General features: G+C 37.7%; 1 long non-coding RNA gene across 1 annotated transcript; it reads left to right on the top strand.

Annotated features, from left to right (window-relative positions):
• The first annotated feature begins 1,605 nt into the window (after positions 1–1,605).
• Positions 1,606–2,970, top strand: LOC309507702. The gene is made up of 3 exons (XR_014209219.1): positions 1,606–1,682; positions 2,293–2,369; positions 2,801–2,970. It is a non-coding gene; the product is annotated as an uncharacterized lncRNA (long non-coding RNA).
• The last annotated feature ends 2,620 nt before the right edge of the window (positions 2,971–5,590 follow it).

Genomic DNA, 5,590 nt, shown 5'->3' with positions numbered 1-5,590 from the left:
TAAATATATGCATTTGTGTTCTGATGAAGAAAGTCATATACACCTTGGATGGCATCTGGGTTAGTAAATAATGAGAATCTTTATTTTTGAAACTATGCTGCATTACATTTTTAAACGTAATGATTACAGTTTTAAGAGTATAAAACAATGTCAAAGAGAAAAGTGTAAATTGCCCAGTCCAATGAGAGGAACTAGCATGTAAATTAACCTTAAGAGACCAAAAAAATAGATGTGACCACAGATAGATCTTGCAAGACGTCTGACGAAACTGGGCAACACACCTAGGTCTGAAAAGAAAAAAAAAGAAAAAAATGTTAGTGATTATAGTACATGACAAACAATACTTATCAGTAACATTGCACACACTTTTAAATGAAACAGAAAATTAACTGTTTAGTAGATGAACGTAGTCAGAAACTTATTAAAGAGATAGTTCACCCAAAAATGAAAAGGGTGTAGGTTTGTTACCGCAGAGAAAACAACAAAATATCATCCTAACAGAAACAGGGGCCAAGACATGACAATGTCTTTACTGTCAAAAAGTGATTTTCCAGTTAGCCAGAGAGGAGTGAATAATTATGTGATTGAGTGTGTGTCTGTAAACTATGGGTGTATTCTGTAAGCAACTGGAAACACGCATGTGAATTTGAATGTGCCTCACAAATGCATAGATGGTACGTGTGTGTGCATTTGTGTGTGCACAAATTTTGCAAAAGTACATGACCCTGATCTTAGAAAATCGGAAATACATTTAAATCAATTTAACCCCCTGAGGTCGGCAAACGCGCCGGCGCGTTTTGCTGGATTTTTTTCACATAGCAGCAACATAAACTTAAAAAAATCCGTCATTTATGGTCATATAAATAAAATAAATACATGATTATAAACTATAGAGGGTTGTAACGACTGCGAGTATGAACCAAACACAGACTAATCTTCTTCCAGAAGATTAATTCAAACTCTCTGCTTCTCGCGAATGAAGTGGGAAGATTTGTTCAGAACGTCTCATGATCATCATCAATCTTGCCATTGGATCCGGCATCACCGGTCTGACTATTTAGAAGAGCCCCCCGCACTAACAAAATAACTGGTCAATGCTAGCTTTGTTGCCGAATATTGATTGGTTAAGAGAAAGACAGAGACCAAGGTCCCACACAGAGTCTTCACATTCCAAACTCAAATCAGCAACCCAGAGCCATAAATCACCCACCAGCTCCAGAGAGTCGGCTAACCAAAGACTTTTATTGGTTAACTTTAAGGAAGAACGTTGTCAACGTCTGATAATTTTGCAAGACAGATCTGTTCAGAAATGGTACTGCTCAGGGCCCTACCAAGAGGTAACATGACCCCTGCGACTAACAGACCCCGTCTCTCTTACACTCTAAAAAATCCTGGGTTATTTCTTCAACCCATTTTCTGGGTTATTTGTGTTGGGTTAAAATTATGGGTTATTTTTTCAGAGAGTAACCATTTTCTGGGTTATAGGGCTAATATTTTGACCCAATTTATGGGTTGTTTGGGTTTCTGGGTTATTTTTCAAAGAGTAACCCATGTTCTGGGTTATAGGGTTGGCTTTCTCTCTCTCTCTCGCAGTTGTTCTGGAATTTTCTCACAACAGTCGTTTTTCGCGCTCGATCCGTTTTGGCCTGTGCTTCATCGGTGCAACTTCATCTATATTCAAGGTAAGAGAGTAGGCTATTTTCAGTGTTGATGTAATGTTAACTTTTCTGTGTCCATGTCCCTGTTGCTAGTTTAGCACCATTTGCTAAAAAATAAATAATTAAAGTAAAGTAAAGTAATTCTGTGGTTGGCATGTGGCCGCGGCTATCACGACAACATCTAGGTCTAGGACAACTCGAGGTAACGTTATCGCACACCGGACGCGATTTTGAACACGGTCCTGAGCCGTTGCTGGGTGCCGCGGACAGACCGCCGGTGTGTGTGTGTGTGTGTGTGTGTCCGTTACACTCATAGAGAATAATGTGTTCGAATTTTAAAGACGCGGCGCTGCGCTTCGCGTCCGGTGTGCGAGCCCCTTGAGAGAGTGCACGTCCGGTGAGCGATACCTCGAGTTGTCCTAGACGCGACGCGGCGCTTCTCGTCCGGTGTGCGAGCCCCATAGCCGCGGCTACAGAGCGACGAGGCAACACAATAGTTGAGTTATGTTTACCAGCTGTGCCGTGCTTATCATATTATACAGTGCTCTACTGGCTCTTCTCTGTAGTGAGAGTTAAAGAAGCGGGTCAAGTCTTCAAATTGTTGCTAACCTCTATATTGCTATGTTTTCTCCAGGTCATTTTGAATGGACAGTTTTGTCGCTGATAAGCTAACTGAGTGGCAGCTGTCTGAGCTGACAGAGAATTTTAGAGGTGAGCATTTTACTCTTATTGCCCTTATATCATCTCTCTATACCTACATTTTTTTTTTTTTTATAAGACTTAAATGTGTCAGTGCAAGATTTTGTGAAAGTCACAACTTCTTCGACAGTGGGGTATGTACAACCCTAAAATATTATTGTGCCTTGTCTTTAAGCTGTTATGCATAAGAATGGGCTGTCATTACACTTTTTAAAGAAAGAAAATATGTCATTCACACAAAATGGGTAATGTTAATGCTGCAAAAGAACCACATTAGTTAACTAACAATTTGGGCCATGTAAAAAAATAAAAATAAAAAAGCCACTGCATTACCTTAAAAGTGATTATTTGTTAGCTTGATAATGAAAGAGTGTCTGGTGAGTGGTTCACAATTGTCTCGACTTATTAACAATACTCATGTTGTCTTGTTTTCTGTCTTTCAGATAGATGAGGAGGCATTTCTTCTCTTTGATGAGGACACTATCAAAAATCTTGTCCCCAAAGTTGGCTTAAATTCCTGAGGCTCTTCTGAGAATTGTTGTTTATTTTTCTATTTTTTATTTCTAATATTGTTATTACAGTGTGACCTAAAATAAATATGAAAATAAACATGTCCAAGTGTGTGTTTTTTCTTATAGATTTTTATTTAATGCAATAAAAATGTAAAAGTGCTTGAAGTGTGTAATATAATGTAAAACAAAGTTTTATTTTCTGAAATAAGGCATACTGGGATAGTGACCCAAGTTAGGTTATTTTTGACCCAACTCCTGGGTTAAAAAATGATAAACTAATTTTTGGGTTATTTCTACCCAGATGTTGGGTTTTTTAAACCCAACATTTGGGTCAGGTATTTAACCCATAATTTGGGTCAAAAAGCATAACCCAATTTTCTGAGTTGAAATAACCCATAAATTAGTTGGTCCCTTTTTAACCCAGGAGTTGGGTCAAAAATAACCCATTATGGGTTATTTTTGACCCAGGAGTTTTTAGAGTGTAAGGATCAAGGTCCCATGAGCAATGAACAAAACAGACCCCATCTGTCTTAAGGACCTCTGAATGACCTCAGGGTGTAAAATCTTTTCAAACCACAGAACTGAGGTTTTACCTATAACTATACATAAAATCATTCAAGAACAATTTTCGATGGACTTATAATAAAACATCATGCAACAACAACTTTTAATAAGCTTAGATCCCATGTAAGTCATGTAATTGTTATAACTATTAGATGCTTGAATGAAAGTGTGTCGTGCTTCCTATCAGTACGATCGTATGTTCTTAATTCAAAAGATGGCTTGATTGAAATCTGTGTAAAATATTTCGTATTCCTATAATAGTAATGATGTCTAAACTGTGGCCTCTGTACTCTCTGCTAGAGCTTGGAGACTAAGGAGATCCCAGATAATGCATGATTTACGATGAGACAAATAAAGCCAGTGTCTAATTGGTCCGATCTCTTCAGGAGGTGGGACAAACTTTTGAGTTTAAAATCTTAGACCCGAAACAAAGCTCGCTCTCTTTCTCTGCGTGCTCTCTTTCTCTGCGTGCTCTCTTTCTCTGCGTGCTCTTAGAAAAAAGCAACAATGTTGAGAGCAGAACAAAAATGCAGCGGGAGATGAAGATCTAAGACAGACCAATAACCATGTAGACGCGAAGAGACAACAAACCCAAATTAAGATCAGAAGAACGTGTTCAACAGCTTTATTCAAGCCATCTTACTACTCTCGTCTCAATTTCCTTTCTTTTCTGAGTTTTAAGTTAAGTTTTGCTGTAAAGTTTCGGTCCACGATTCACGGCTGCAACGCACGCTTTCAACTTCAAAGACGTTTCATTCATCCGGCAACACCACGTGATTGGCCGCCCCAGACATCTATTCAAGCACGAGGACACCAACCAACGGACCTGGGAAACCCCTTTCACATAAGGAACTTCGAAGGGAATCCCCAAAGCAAAAGACAAGCAAGTAACCTCCAGGCTAAAAGCTGAACTGGTGTATTGATATAAATTTAATAACCTGTCTAAGAAACGATAGAAGGGTTAATTAATGATTGATGGTTCGTTCGGGTCATGTCTTATAAGTGCATATAGAATCTTGAGATTTCATCATCTCACTCATCATCTCACTCTTTCCTCACTCTCTTCCTTTCTGCAACTCGTATGAATATGTGTGTGCGTGTGTTTGTGTTAGATATTAGTTTTATGTGTTAGAATAATCAATAAAGTCTTGTTTGTATTTTAAAGAGAAGTGTTATTTGTGTTATGTGCTTACAAATTTATTGTCTTGAACTTCGATCTAAGTTACCTATGCGGTTACCCTTGATTTAGGCTATTTCTTTATTTACTGTTAGCTGGGGATTATTCTTTCTTGGCCAGGAAGATATTATATTTCCTAGAGTTAATAATTGTTTATGCTTTCTGTTCCTTGGATGAACTGATAAAATGATCATACTATTGATTCTGCTACAGTAAATTCTGAAAATAATTAAATTATTAATTATTGATCATAATCCGTTATGAATAATAATTAATTATATTTATACGTGGGCGTATAAACGCTAACACATTAACATCAAAACCTTGTTTTTATTTTTAAATAAATAAAATAAACAGGGTGCGCTTTCAGCTCACTCTGTCTCCGCAAAAATCTTTCTGAAACAAGTCTGGAAAATGAACTGAAACTCAGCTAATACTTATCTCACAACCATGAAACATGCGTCTAAAGAAAGCTTTAAATTTCTACTTTTAAATAAAACAATTCACATTCAAAACAAATATTCTCCTGCAATGTAATCTGTATGAAACTAAAGAGAAGTACAGTTTCTCCCGTCTCAGCTAATTATCTGTAATGTGTTCACACCCACTCGCAGAGCGCGCTATTCATAAGATAATGTGCTGAGGTGATCTATGCAAAATAAGGTAAACGCCCCCTGAAATGCCTTAAAACCAGCAAGTTTCATTCATTCACTTTCCTGCGCCGTTGGAAGATACACTGGTGATGAAGCCCTTCAGCTAGTCCTGGATAGTGAAGAGTTCAAATTTTCCTCAGAAGAAGAGCGGGACTCTGACGACGAACGTTTGTAGCCTATTTTGAAGAGCGACTTGATCCAGCCGTGGATAATATTTCGGATGAGTAAGTCTTTTTAAATTTACTTGCATTAGTTGACAAGCTATTTTATATAAACGTAGGCTACATATTTTACTGGTTGGACCATTTCCATACTTGTCATTCAGAG

This window comes from Leuciscus leuciscus (assembly GCF_965113295.1).
Source record: "Leuciscus leuciscus genome assembly, chromosome: 10".
Lineage (NCBI taxonomy): Eukaryota > Metazoa > Chordata > Actinopteri > Cypriniformes > Leuciscidae > Leuciscus > Leuciscus leuciscus.
The sequence above is the reverse complement of the archived record's forward strand: the minus strand, read 5'-3'. Positions and strand labels throughout refer to the sequence as shown.